The following is a 15,769-nucleotide window of genomic DNA, read 5'->3' on the forward strand; positions in this document are numbered from 1 at the left end:
GAGACAAACACCTGTTCCAAAGATCCGGAGGCTCCAAACCTGAGTTTCTCAGGGGACTCGGTCTATTAAAAAAAAAATTGCCATTCTCCGGAGTGTAAATTATTACAACCCTTTAGGGTAGCAATTTGGCGTTACGTATCAAAATGAAAAAGGCGTATACCCTCTGACCCAGACATTTCACTACAGAAACATTTGGATATGTTGATGGGGACATGTACAAGGATGCTCGTTGTGGTCTTACCTGCATTACCAAAAATCAGAGACAAACAAAATGGTCCATCAATAGTGGAATGCCTTAAGAAAAGATGGTACACTATTCCATGAGAGAACAAGCATCCGTTAAAGAGAATGAGGCAGAAGATGGTCCATGATACATTATAGAGTAAAGATAGTCATAAAAAAGCAAAGTGCAGAATAGTTTCATATAAAGTATGCTCTCATTTTTCAAAAAAAATTTTGAAAATTAAAACCATTGGTTTTTTTAAATCTATCTTCATTGTCTTAATATGCAAGGCATGCCTCTTTGTCAGCAATCCCACAGTCTCTGCAGTTTGAGCCACTTTCAACATCCCAAAATAAACGTCACATCCAGCCCAGCTTGATATTTCAGTCTCTCTGATCAGGCCTTCTTGCTCAGCGCCCAGCTAACATTCTCGGCCTGCCAGAGAGACCACTCACCAGGTCAGAGGGGAAGAAGAGGAGGCTTTTCTCAGCGGGAATCTGCCTAGTTCTCATCTTTACAGTGCACGTAGAGAGCGATGCTCCCTCGGCACTGAATCACCTACAGTTGCAGGCGTCAGCTCTTGGGATTCCCTACGCCCGTGGACATACGGTGAGTCTGTGGGAGGCAACAGGCAGGGGACTTAACTGCTCTTGAAGAAAGAGCTTAGCCTGACATTCAAGGCCTACATTAGTCAGGATAGAATAAGATACCCTACAGAATCACATACACCCCCAGGTCTCAGTGGCTTCACATAACAAAGATTTATTTGCCCCTCACAAAAAGTCTGGTCCTAGCTCGGTGGCCCTCTTCCATACAGTCACTCAGAGATCCAGGCGTTACACCCTGTGGCTCTGCCCTCTTGACATGTGGTCTCGTGAAACAGGAGAAGGCAGCCCTGGGGGAGGCACGTGCATATGTGTTCTTACCTGCCTGAGCCCAGAAGTCACTCCCACTAGTCCGTGGGTCAGCACTGTCACATGGCACCTACCTAAACCCAAGGGAGCTTGCAAATTAGAGCGTTCTACGTCCCGGGAAAAAGGAACTGGGTACTTACCACCTTGTCTCTGCTCCAGAACCTGACATCCCTTTCCCATTTTACCTCACACGCACTTCCTCACCCACCCGTGATGCTCAACCTCCTCCACGCTGACATTCCCACCAGGCACGGGAGACCGGACTCCAGCCAGCAGACAGATGCGATACTACACGCACGCCTAGTTTCCTGCCTTTGTGCTTTTGTTGGTGCTATTTATTCATTCAACAAACACTTACTGGGCATTGAGAATATCCCAGCACTGTGCTTGGTCCTCAGGAAGCAGTGACAAACAAGGCCCACAACCTCGACCCTCCTGGAGCTTACAGGCCAGGGGCCACTTCTACCACCTCTGCCTTCTAAGCCCTGCTGGGCTCCGCTCAGCTGCTGGCCCGCCTCTCCTCATCCCTGGCATGCTGGGAGCACTCCCTGAGTTAATGCAGCAGAAGGGTCATAACCCAGGCTTGGCACAAAAAGAGGCAAATCTCCAACAAATGTGAGATGTCGGTCATCGCAGCCACATTATTGCAACAGGACCCCGTAGAGATGCTCCCACCTTCCAAAGTCTACTCACCTTTTCACTGCACCTGCCCCCAAAGGCTGAATCTCAAACCCCCCTTTCTCACTTGTTCAAAGGAGAGGATCTTGTCTGTAAACACAGCATAGGGAAACCAAAAGACTGAACAGGGGCTGAAGCTCCCCATGAGGTTCTTGGAATTTTTCCTTTGGAGCCTTGAGACAAAAGTCATCTCTTCTAATGTCGGGAGACCTGAGGCCCTTTGAAGGGGTTCAGGAACCTTCTATACCAGATACACTGACGTAACGAACCAAGAATGAAGAATGAGGATTGTTAAGGCCTTATGGACTCACTTCCTGTCCCTGTCTGCTCAGGTGTCACTCCCCAGAGAGACCTTCCCAGACCACTCTGGATAAAAACACCACCTCCATCATTTTGTATTTCTGAACCCTGCCTTATTTCGCCTCAGGCCGTTTGTCACAGCAATAAACAGTAGGCCTGTGCAAGATTTCAGCGCCCCTCAGCCTGGCGAGTGTGCCAGCCACCCAGCCATCACTGTATCACCCAGGGCACTGCCTCTAAATCTATGTACCAGGTTCCCAGAACGGGTGGGGTTATCCTTTGCACCATCCCCCACACACAGCTCAGAGTCTGAAAGCATACACGCTCCCCAAATACATTTCTTGACTGAATGAATTTTACAAAACAGGATGCCAGAAGTATGCTTCTGCACCCCCACTTTTTTTACATCAGGCTACAGTCAGGATTTCTGTCCGCGCTTGTTTATAAATAAAATTAGATTCATCCAAAATCGAGTTATTCTTCATGCTCGGTTAGTTATTATAGGAATTTAAAGACACTTATTTGGATAATATCCAGGTCATTTGGAGTCGGCATCTTCTAAAAGTTGGAGCCATTACAGATAAACACCCATGCTGGGCTCCAGGCACAAAAAGTAGCAACACGGTTCATTTCCTAGAACATCTGATGAAAGGACAACTCCATCCCCCATTCCCTAAATACAGGCTTTTTCTAAACAAACTATTCAAAACATAGCATGAGATTGCATTTGTGTCCCAACATGGGTTTCTGTTAACATACCTCATGCTGCTTCTAAAAATCAGATAAATTGGTTAAATCCTTTTAAGAAAATTAGGCAAGCAAAGATGCCTAATCATTAGTTCTAGAAACCCATCACAACTATAATAGAAGCACAGTAATTATTCTTAAGGCCATTCATTTTTATAATGCTTGTCATTTCTGGGTATTAACTCAAACAGCCAGAACTTGGAACCTCTTTAGGAGATGCCCTTGGTATCAAAGATAATATAACTCAATCACAAAATTTGCTGGTGGTGTTTTATCTTCCATTCCATTCAATTGTCAGTGATATATAGAATGACTATATAATTTACCACTCAAAGAAGACACTTAGGAAGAGTGAAAAGGGCTCTGTTAACATGAAAGATGATGCCAGCACAACAAAGTGGGCATGCAGTCACCCTACCTTTGTATTTGATGCGCTTCCCTTACGAGCAAGGTACCCAGGCAGACTCTGCAGGGGAACTGGGCTCAAGTCCTGGGAGTGAAGCCTGGGAAGAAAAGTTGGAGCTAGATCAGGGATCAGTAAACTTTTTCTCAAAGGGCCAGAGAGCAAATATTAAAGTTTTTGCAGACCAAGAGGCCAAACTGAAGCTATACTGAGGTATGTCTAGAACCATTTAAAATGTAACCGTTTAAAAATGTAAAAACTATTCCTAGCGGTAGGCTGGATTTGGCTGGTGGGCCAATCTCTGAGCTGGAGCTTCATAGATAGTAAATACTGAGCTAAGTTCGGATTTAATTCTGTGGCCGGTAGTTTCCAGAAATATATTATTTTAGGAATAGAAACATGTCCTGAAATGAAAGCATATATGGAAGTCCAATATGTATGCAAAACAAAAATGAGCCTGCTGTGCAATTGGAACGGGGATGAGAGGCAGGGAGCACAAAACTCTCTCACCCTCAGCGGCCTGCCCAGAACCTCCCGGGGGTCCTGCTGATCACGACTTGAACACCACAGCCACAGTCGGCGGGGTGCCATTAAGACTTCTGAGGACAGGGGAGAAGTGGTCACAGCTGCGTTTTAACAAACAGTCCCTCGGGGCGCTGCATGATTAGAAGGCAGAATGCCCAGGGAAGACAGACCAGCAAGGAAACCAGAGTTCTGGGAAAGCACGGGTTAGGGATGTTTCTGAAGCAGACATCAAGATGCCGGGCTTGAGGGAGACTCAGGCACCCAGGCAGGGCCGGCTTCGTGGGCATGTGCCCCGTGTGGTCTCAGAGGGCCCCTTGCACAAAAGGTTTAACACTGTGCTGGCACCATCTTGAAATTCTTCATAACTTTCCAACCAGGGGCCCCGCACTACCGTTTGCACTGGGCCCGACACTATCGTGGGCAACCAGGGGACTCTGTGGAACTATCATTGTGCCTGAGTTTTCTGCTGATGGGCCAGCAAGCTGGGAGATTTATCACCAAATCCCACCCATCACGGGTCCCCATAAATTGCAGCTGACCCTCATGCAGGCCAGATATCCTCTGTGGCTAGAGATTACCTATCAGGCAGAGAGGCACGAAGCTACCACCATCTTCCAGAACTCTACCAGGTGACCTCCCAGGTGGGCTGGGGGCCTCTGAGCAAGGCACCAACCAGGTTTGCTCCCCCCACCCTCGGAGCTGCTATCAAGAGACAACACAGGTTTGGGGAAGAAATCAGACTTCAGGGCACTCCAAGAATGACAGCATACCTGCCATGATTCCTTCAGCCAGTCATTCGAAAAATGCTCCTTGAACACCTGTTCTCTGCCAAAGTTCTACCTGTGTGTGCAGCGCTGTTCTACATGTTGTAGAAAAAAAAAAGACAGAACTTACAAGCAGGTGCTGTCATTCATAAGGCCCAAACAGCAGGAAGAGAGCAAAAGTGCTCACCCACCAGAGGCCAGGACCCCTTTACCCTAGTTCTTAACACATGCAACTCACAGCCTTTCTTTTAAACCTGAAAATACCCAAGACTCCCTCCAAGACTTCAGGTGACGGGGCCTGAAACACAGAAGGGAGAAGAGGGCTGTAGTCATGAGCCAGAACTTTCAAAGGGCTTTTAAAGGGGCACGGATGACACGGGCCTGAACATGATGATCTCCTTGTTAACTGAGATTTTTAACTTTCATAACATATCACACGACCCTCATAAACTGCTAGTGGGATTATAAACTAGCAGAGCCACTTTGGAAAACAGTGTGGGAAAGATTAAGCATAGAGTTACCACGTGACCCAGTAATTCCACTCCAAAGCGTATATGTAGCCAAGAGAACTGAAAATGTAATAGAGAATAACCTTTGTTTTGCTGGAAGTTTTCAGGGACACCATGACCTGGCCCACGTGGGCAGCTGCAAGAACAAAGAATGCCTGCAGCAAGAAGTTTGCAACAACCAACCACACCCCCTCCCTTGTTTTTTTTTGTATAAAAGGAGCCTGTATTCTGATTGGAGCAGGATGGTTCTCCAAGACATCAGTCTGCCATCCTCCCTGTCTGCCGGCTTTCTGAATAAAGTCGCTGTTCCTTGCCCCAACACCTCGTCTCCCGATTCATTTGCCTGTCGTGCGGCGAGCAGAACGAGTTTGGACTCAGCAACAAAAACACACGTACACTCAAAAACTTGTACACAAATGTTCACAGAAGCATTATTTATAATAGCTAAAAAGTGGAAATAACCCAAATGTCTATCAACTAATGAATGAATAAACAAAGCGAGGTGTATCTGTACAATGGATTATTATTTAGCAACAAAAAGGAATAAACCTCTGACACATACTATAAATAACATGGATGAAGCTCGAAAACATTATACTAAGTAAAAGAAGCCATTGTATTGTAAGTATTCCATTCTTACAAGCACACATATTGTAAGATTCCTTTCATATGAAATGTTCAGAGCCAAATCTACAGAGTCAGAAAGTAGACAGTGCTTGCCTAGGGAGGGAAGTGGTGGAAGGAATGACGAGTAATGGATAAATTAGACAGGGGTTTTTTTGGGGGGGGGAGGTGAAAACATTCTAAATTTGATTGTGATAATGGTTACGTAACTTCAAAACTATACTAAAAAACACTGAATTGTACACTTACAGTAGGTGAATTGTGTGCTATGTGATTTATATCTCAATAAAGCTGTTATTTAAAAATATTCCATGAAGTTCTGATATCAGTAAACAAATTGACTGCCCACTTGGAGCTTCCATTCCAGTGAGAGAGGACAAGGAATAGTCAATGTGATAATCAGATTAGACAGCATGTTGTTGTACAAGATGATCTGTGCTTGGGAAAAAATAAAGTGGAGTAAGGAGATAAGACACCTGGGGTGATGTGGAGAGCTAGTTAGGGTAGTTGTCGGTGAGAAGGTAACATTTGTGCAAAGGCTTGAAGGAGTTGGCTGGGAGGCCGTCTGGGGAAAGAACATTCCTGGTAGAGGGCACAGCCAGTGCAAAGGCCCAGAGGCAGGACGGTGCTGGCAGGATGAAGTAACAGCTCCAGCCGAGCTGGGCAATATGAGAGAGGAGGGCACGAGGTAAGAGGGAGGGTGATGAGGTCAGAGAGGACACTGGGGTTCCTGTAGGCCTCTAGTCAGGCCAAGTGAGTGCAGAGCCTCAGGGATGCTCAGATCAGACGCAGAGCTTCAAAGGGAAGAGGAGTAACCTGACGGGATAAATTAGGGCTCGTCTCCTCCTCTTCATGACTCACCCAGCTGGAGACCAGAGCTCTTGCCACTTTCCCCTGAGCAGTGGAACCAGGTAGCCCAAACCCACCTGGGCAAAGGACGGGGTGTATATCGTGGGGATTTGCCAAGCTCCAACCCCGAAAAGCAAAAATGAGAAGTCGGGAAGCAGCAGGCTAACGGGAAACTGCAATTTCACCATCTAATAACCCAGCATGTTTGTGATTTTCAGGTTCCAATTTCTGTATCGTCACGGTCAATTACAGGTCACAAATGATTTCCAAAGTGGGCTGCCCAGGGAAGCAGTTGTGTAAATCCATTTTCCACAGCCTTCCCACTCCCAGGCTGTTCAGAACATTTGGAGCCAGAGGGTGTGGGAGGGGACCCCCGAGTAGGGGGAGTGAAATGGACTCAGACTGGGACCCCAGATGGTGTTTCCACTCCAGCTTTGCTAGTGCCCTCTGTGTGACCGTGGCCCAGTCACCTCACTCTCTGAGCCTTGTCACTACAGGGATGATTACACCTCACAGGGATGCTGTGAGGCACCCCATCAAAAGGGACAGTGGGAAACACCATATGCCAAACCCGACCCTGAGCCTGTCCTGAGCAAGTGCTTTCATCCCTTTTAACAGCTCTAGTGAGACGACTCATGTAATGATTTTTGGTGAATTCAGAGTTGTGCAACCACCACCAAAATCTGATTTTAAAATATTTCCATCACCCCAAGAAGGATACCTTCAAAGCTATCTTTTAGAGTTTCATACATAATAACATTAATGCCATAAAAAAGCAAAAGAGAAAAACAGTGATTTATTGGGTTGAATAACATGAAATTGCCATTTGTTCAAATATGGGCAACTGCACATCATTTAACCTTTAAAAACATAACATTTACAAACACAGAACTATAAAATTAGTTTGCATATTAACTCATAACCTACATGTGATTGCCTATGAACTGCCTGTTATGAATTTATATATTCTATTATTAAAAAGGAAACTATGTATGTTGGACTTTGTGGGTGATTTCAGGGATGTGGGATTTTTCAAGGGAGAAATTTTGACTAGACTCCATTTCCACCATAGGTACTGTCTTGAGAAACGAACCTTCGTGAGGATTTTCGCACTTCAGAGCCAGCTCGAGGTCGCCTCTAGTTCACAGTTGAGGAAAGGGAGGCTTAGAAAGCGGAGGTCGCCCCATCACTGCCAGCCATGCAGCACTGTGTCAGGAAATGTGCATAAAAGTTGTAAATGCAAACCCCTTGTATTTACAGCATGAAAAGGTTATGGCTTGTACTTTATTCTTTATTATTTTGCATGCTTACTCTTTTTTTTGGGGGGGGGGGTCGCTCTCCTGTACTGGAGTCTAAGACCCATGAGCAGAGATGCCAAGTCTTCTTTTCACCTCTATACCCTTGGCACTTAGCTATACAGCTCTTGGCATCTAGTACATGCTCAATAAATATGGAATAAATGAAATGAATTTGATGGGAAGGAAAGACCCAGATTTACATATGTAAAGACCCCTCTCCCTCTCTCTCATAGCCCAGCATCATTGTAGACATTAAATGATGCTTTGTGGGAACGACTGCATGAACAGATCCAAAAGGCTTTTTTTTTTCCCCAAAAGGCTTTGATATCAACGTATGACAGACCCACTTTGAGCCAGGTCAAGGAGGCCCTCTGCATCTCCTAACGCACGGCTGAGACACTGTCTGCTTGAGCAGAGCACAGGACAGTCTGCCTCCCAGCACCTAAGTCAGAGCTTCCAATCCCAAAATCCTGGCAGAATCTCCAGCTTGCCTAACATTTCCAACTATGTGTTTCCAGGTAGGTGTGCAAAGAAACTAAGGGATCACTCTCGAGCTCAGAAAAAGGTCTGACGTGATACACGCCCACTGGTGAAGCTCAGTCATTTCTGGATGGTGGGATGTGTGAGAGGCACTGGTGAAGAGGCTTCTACTTTTCACATCTACTTTTGGATTGATTTCTTTTTTTTTTTTACAATAAGCCTATAAAAATAATCAGAGGAGTTAGGAAATATCATATAACGACATAAATCCAAATTAAAAGTCAGTAACACAACACCCAAAGCGAACCCTAATGTAAATTATGGACTTTGAGTGATAACGATGTATTAGTGTAGGCTCATCAGGTACAATAAATTACCACACTGTTGGGGGACGTTGACAACGGCAGAGGCTAAGCACATGGGGGACTGGAGTATCTGAGAAATCTCGGTCCCTTCCTCTCAAAACTGCTCTTTTTAAAAAAAAAAAAAAAGTCTTTTTAAAAATATTTAATCATTAAAAAATGGTAGCCAGCACTATATCCCAAATAATTGCATAAAAATTATGAAAATCATATGTATCCACCTATTTGAGAACACAGGAAGATTCTGAACTTCCTATATGCTGCCGCTAATTCAGATTCCTTGCCAATTAAACCCTCCAGGCCTCAGTTTTCTCATCTGTAAAATGCACTTCCTAATGCCTGTCTCACAGATTTGTGGGACTGTGTGTGACAATTCACAGCAAAGTGCTCCTCGGGCATAAAGTAATATAATGCAGATCTGCTGGTGAGCATTTCTGGCCTTGTCTAGGAGATTGGCTGATTAAATCAACTGGCCTGTTTTGGAAAACAATATGGCTGCTAGCAAGAGCTATTTATTGAACAAATGAAGCGCTTCCACAGCAAAATGACCGTTAAGGAGACCTATGTCATAGTAGGCTCAACATCCGGGACACAGCTCAGCTCTGCACAGAGCCAGCACCCAATATACTCTCACTGAATGAGCACTTATTACGGAAGCAGCCACTCTAGCAGGAGATGATCACCGTTTTCACAGATGGGGAAACTGAGGCTCAAAAGAGAGAGTGGAAGAACAGCTTTACTGATGTCAAAGCCATTTTCAACCAACCTCTGCCCTATTTCTACGGCATAAAGAAGTGATGGAGGGAGGAAGGACTGATGAGAAGACAGCAAAGGCAAGAAAGAAGGACGAAGCTACCAGAATCCAAGTGATTAGTTCCCACTTGAATTAAGTTGCAAAAAGGAAAAAAAAAATACCATTTGGGTGGATAAATATGTGTGCTACCTATTGTCAAGGAGGGAGCATTCTGTACTTTTTTTTTCTTCATCTGCCATGGCAACCAGAAAGCTTTAGCATCAGATTTATCGCTGGAGGAAAAATCAGCTCCAGAAGCGCTGCCTCCCTCCTGGAGAAGCTGCTTTCTGATTTACGCTTCTCTCTGCCCCATGGAAACACCCAATACCTGCCCTAAACCTGAAGCAGCCTGGAGGAGTTTTCGCAAATTGTAGTAATTGGTCTGGTCTTTGATTCCTTATATTTCACTGGCCCTCTACTGATCACGGGAGCAGAGTCAACTGTAATTAGGCGTCATAAGGATAATGATTTCATTCAGGCTCCTCTAATGGGTTCGTTCATGTACAAGGAAAGGTGTTATACAGCATAGTCAGATACTTTATCACCTTGTGATAATTGGAGTTGCCGAATTACAGGAACGAAGCAACCAAAGGTAATTTCCTATTTGGCTGAAGCCAGCTGGCCTCCCCCTGGCCTCCAATTATCATATTTCTTCTTGGAATCAGGTCTCCCATCCACTCAGAAGCTGCTGTGAGCTCCAAGCTATTACCAGGGACTCTAAGCTAGCACCAGAGCCGTGAAGTTCTAATTTTCTCAATTCCCAACCTTGGGTGTCAGCTCTTTACCAGAGAGCTAGCCCTGTTCTTTACTTCAGGTGATAAATAGGCATGAACAGCTTAGTGAGCAGAGAAGCAAATAAACATTTGAAAATGATCAGGCCCTGAGAATCTTCTATCAGATAGTGTTATAGGTCAGAGAAAACCAGAGAAAACCACAGAATGAAACATGGAGAAGAGGCTAAACCAAATTTGCCCTCTTTCGCTCAGAGTCCCCAGTGACAGCAGCAGGAAATCTCTTCTGCTGCAGGCAGGCTCAGATGGGTCTTTCAACAGTGCTGTCAAACTCCACAAAATAAGCTGATATCACAGCAAGGGTTCCATCTATCGAGCACCTAGTAGGTATGTTACAGTGTAAGAAGGCTTTAAGACATATTGATCTCATTTGAAATTAGAACAGTTTATACTATGCACATTCATTCATTCGTTCATTCTCATTTAATGAGATTAGAACAACCAGCTTCCAGCTGGCTACCAGCTTCTATTCATTCACTGGAATGACCCAGTGCCTACTTTGAGCCATGGCAAACATTAAAGGTGCACTTGTCAATGAGACACACACAATCCCTGCACTGAACTTGTCTCCTGTTAGGGACTGAATGTTTGTGTTCCCTCAAAATTCGTATGTTGACGCCTAATCCCCAAAGTGATAGTATTTGGAGGTGGGATCTTTGGAAAGTGGCAAGGTCATGAAGACATGGCCCTCATGAATAGGATTAGTGCCCTTGTAAAGACCACAGAGCTCTCTCACACCGTAAGCCGTGTGAGGACACAACAAGAAAACAGCTGTCTATAACCAGGAATTAGACTTTCAACCTGACACCAAATCTGCTAGCGCCTTGATCTTGGACTCCCCGGTCTCCAAAACTGTGAGAAATAAAGGTTTATTGGCTAAGCCACTAAGTCAACGATATTTTCGTTACAGCAGGCCGAACAGACTAAGACACTTGCAGTCTAAAAGGGTACAGATACCATGTAAATCATCCTACACATATCATTATTATCGTCATTGCAATGAATCTAACGAAAAAAAGTGCAGGTGCCATTCGAAGGCAGAACTGAGGACCTGACCTAGTCTGGTGCAGGAGGAGGGGTCAGCAAAGGTCTCCTGGAGGAAGTGGTCTTTAGATTAAAACTCAGAAGTCAGCTAGAGGAATAATATTTCAGAACAGGGAAGAGTATGTATGTATGAAGAGAGTATGTATGAAGGCTCTTTTGCTCCATCTTGTAAAAACCAAGAAAAGGAACAGTGTAGCTAGAGCACCAAAGTGGATAAGTAATGGACACCAGATCATATGGCACCTTGCGGAGCATGATACAAGTTTGAATTTATCTTCTGGGTAAAAAGCAGCCACTGAAAGACTGCCTGCAGGGATTGGCTCTGACTGACCAATTGTCAGGATTTGTATGACTTCTAGATGTATCGACCAATAACCAATCCATCCAGATATGTTTATTTAGAAACTGCAATATGAAAATCTTTTTATGCTGTGATATGAAAAGCAAAAGAAATCTCTTCCTACTTGCTAAAGTATTTAAAAAGAACAGTTTGGCCCGAGCACAAGGTTCAGCAGAAAATTGGAGGAAGATAAGTTTGGAAGACTTGCAACTAAAAATGCTAAGACAAGGAACCTAGAGATTTTTCTTTTAGAAGGGAGAAAAGGGGCAGAGGGCAGGGAGAAATGAACCTTCATTGATTGTCTCTCATTTGCCAGGCTCTGTGCTGAATATTTTATGTATGAATTATCTCATTTGATTATCAAAACTCTCTGAAATTAATTTAAGTTTCTCTGTTCAATCACTCTCATGTCATCAAACTTTTTCATTTTGAATGCAGAGGCAGAGGGATACTCAATTGCCTAAGCTGAGTTCAAGATGCCGAGCACTGCCTTCCCATCTTCACCTTTTTCTAAGACATTCTAGCCCTGCCCACATCCTTGCTACCACCTAGATACCCTCCATCCACACACCTCTCCAGCCACAATTGATCATCCCAGACCCTTGGTCCAGGGCATCCAGTCCGACAGATAGAAGAGGTGATCAGGTTCATCCAATTAAGAGATGACAGTGAGACAGAAGGGAAGGGGACAGGGCACAGCCATCAAAAGAATGACACAACAATTAGCACCAAGATGGTGGAAGATTTAACTCTCAGTAGACCTTGAGCTTCAATATACATTCATTGAAATATAGTAGGATGCTAAATGGTGCTCTCACAGGCGCCAGGACAGTTTTAAAGCTGACCATGAAAGGTGAAAGGGTGGTGATGGCCCAATTCCTAGGAATCCCAGCCCCTTCCCCAAAGTAGTTGGAATAATCCTCCCACTTGTTAGCATGTAAAATAACCGAGCTCATAAAAACTGGCAACACTGCCTCGTGGCCACTCTCCCTTCTGAGTGAGACAGACCACACTCTGTGGCATGTGCAACTGCTCTCGCTTTAAACTGAGCACCTGACCCCCACACCTCTTGGCCTTTCTCTTGCCTTCTGAAACAGCCTGCACTGTCTATGGAGTACGTATCTCTCTGAATAAATCTACCTTTAGTCAATTGTGGCTCATTCTTGAATTCTTTCCTGCTTGAAGCCAAGGACCCACACTTGGCTGGGTGTGTCCCAGGGACTCAATCGAGACCTGAGACACGGCCATCCTCTCGCCTCACATTTTTCTTTCCTGTATAAAGAGGAGCTCAAAACCCAAGCCTGAGCCACACAAGTCAAAGTGTAAGTTGTGGGCAGGAGAAGAGCACTAAGCGACAGAAAGGCCATCTGCAGAGAGATGCAGTCGAAGGAGCACAAGACAGAGAGGCACAGAGACGAAAGGCAGCGCAGCCTCGGCAGAGACACACGGGGTACACTCTGTTTTTTAACAGTTAATATGGTAAGTGTTGTGTATTTTTTTTTACCACTATTAAAAATAAACAAGGAAACTTTTTTTAATTTTAAAGAGTAGAGTGTTCATCTATGCGTTCACTAGTGAATCCCAAATGCCTAAAACAGTGCCCAGAACTAACAGCCAGTCAATAAATATTTCTTAAACGAATCAATGCCAAAAACTTCCATGGAGTTTTCAGAGGTACCAAGATTGAGGAGAAAGAGTGACAAAAATTGTAAAAAAAAAAAAAAAAAAAAAAAAAAGAAAGAAAGAAAAGAAAAAGAAAAAGAAAAAAAAAACTAAAAAAAAAAAAAGCTAAGAGAAATGGATGGCCAAAGATGAGGATGCAGCATACAGATGACTTGTTTATTTCCAAGACAGAACAGAACAGAAATAATAAGAAGAAAAAAGAGCAGAATGTTTTTCCAAACCAGAAAAATAATCTGAAGATTATATAACCAAGCATGACCCTATGGGGTCTTCCCAGGACAGACCCCTCCCCCATATCCTCTACTTTAGCTCCTCTCTTAAGTACACAGATAATAGTATCTCATGCATATTTCCTGAGTTTTTCAGATGCTAAAACCACTGCCAAATGGAAGAAATTAACTACTTGAGGATCATAAGCACAAAGCCCCAGATCTACTGACATCTAAGGATTGATAACGTTAAGTTCGTTACCTCACCATCAACCAATCAGAGAATTGTGCATGAGCTGATAACACACCCTGGGACACCCCTCCCTCACCCGGCCTTTAAAAATGCTCTGCTGAGACCCTTCAAGGAGTTCGGGGTTTTTGAGCACAAGCCACCCACTGTCCTTGTATGGAGCCATTACAATAAACACTGCAGTTTCCTTCCCACAACTCACCGTCAGTAGATTGACTTTACTGCCCATGGGCAAGCGGACTCAAATTTGGTTTGGTAGCAATTATAAGGACAACTGTATTTATCACATTTGATGTCAAAAGTTAGCTGATGTGAAATGAATAAATATCTAGACACAGTTTAGAAGTTTGTGACTTAAGAATTTTAGACTCAGAAAAGCTGTCTTTTTTTAAAATATAGAGGCAGTAAAACAATATTCTCAACAATGACTTGGAAAATGTGCCACCTTTTATCCTCACAGAATTTTAAAAACCCTGAAGTGAACAAACTCTTCAGGACATGATATAAAGTCAACAGCTCAACCTTGGGGAAATCAAAGTATCAAAGGACAATGGTGAGTTTTGCAATCATTAAAAAGCAGAAATGTCTAAATGATTCTTGCAAATCAGTTTACAAAATAATGCAAATGTCAAAAATTATTCCTAAAAGTGAATAAGCTCATGCAAGACACTAGATTATGTTAATAAAATCCAAGAAGCTGAGGATAAGAGAATAAAACATGCCCAAATTGTCCGTGAAGTAGACAACACTCAAACACACAATTCCATGTTTGCTTATAAAGATTGGAAAACCACCAGTTAAAAAATGCTTTTGAAAACTTAATAGAAACCACTACTCTAATTAAAATGCATCTTCCAAAATAACTTTTAAACAATGTAGATATGGTTCTACAATAAAAAATAATACAAAGAAAAACAACGAGGCATAAAAGTTAAAAGCATAAACCAAAGCTAAGAAGTAATATCACATGGCTTAAACCGTAAATGCCAGTATGTCAAATTCCACTATTAAAAGATAAAAATTCACAAATTAAATGCTATTACAGAGTTTTCAAGAGACAGAAATGAAGAGTCTTTTTAAAATATTAAACATATTATAAATATTAAACATAAAAATATACTAGGCAAATGCAAATTTTAAAAGTATAAGTACAACACTCATATTAGATAAAGTCAAGGCACAAAAACTTATTAAACAGGACAGTAAAGACTGTCATATCGATACCAAGCAGGATGCTGTGCCTCCCACACACATAACCCTCTGCTTCTTGTTTATAGGAAAGCTGAAGTCTCCCAGGCTTCCCTGAGTCACAGAAGAGCAGGCTCAAGTAGTGGATTAAGACAAGCCTGCAGGCACTGGGGGATGGCAACGACTCTGACCACCTCTCTCAACCATTAACTGAGATTATTCTCCCATTTCCCTTTAAAACTTTCATGGCTGAACAGAATCTTTAGAGATGGGTTTTTTGGGGGGATGCTGGGTCCACCAGATCACAGGCATTCTAATTAAAAGCAATTTTCCTTTTTTGTTACCAAGGCTGTTGCCCCCAGGAACATACCCGTGACCCTCCCTCACCTAGAAACAAATTACTCTTATCTAAGAATCAGGAAACAGCTGCAGAGAAGAAACAAGAACTGGTTAAGACCCATGGAGCCCAAGATGGTAGAGGATCTGACTTCCAGTGAACCTTGAGCCTCATTATAAGCTCACTATAATTTATTAGCATGCTAAATGACATACACACGAGCGCCATGACAGTTGACTATTGCCATGACAACAACCAGAAAAACCCATACAAGGATTTATTTGCTCCATCACACCCGGAAGGAAGACATGATGACAGAAGCCTCTCATAAAAATCCACGTGGCCCGACCAGGGCCAGAGCTGTCTCTACCGGACATCTTGGCTGACGGCTCCGTGCTCGAGCACTTCCTTTCCTTCTCCCCTTCTGAGCAATAAAGCGGCTATTCACTTTGTCCCTC

The 15,769-nt window shown here is 43.6% G+C and overlaps 1 long non-coding RNA gene across 1 annotated transcript in view; it reads right to left on the reverse strand.

Moving 5' to 3' along the window:
- Window positions 1-15,769, reverse strand: part of LOC116147377 (uncharacterized) — a 307,447-nt gene that overhangs the window by 125,458 nt on the left and 166,220 nt on the right. Inside the window, exon 5 of the long non-coding RNA XR_004130907.2 lies at window positions 3,281-3,365. This is a non-coding gene — a long non-coding RNA (uncharacterized LOC116147377). The remainder of the gene's footprint in view (window positions 1-3,280; window positions 3,366-15,769) is intronic.

Source organism: Camelus dromedarius, chromosome 18 (genome assembly GCF_036321535.1).
Source record: "Camelus dromedarius isolate mCamDro1 chromosome 18, mCamDro1.pat, whole genome shotgun sequence".
Lineage (NCBI taxonomy): Eukaryota > Metazoa > Chordata > Mammalia > Artiodactyla > Camelidae > Camelus > Camelus dromedarius.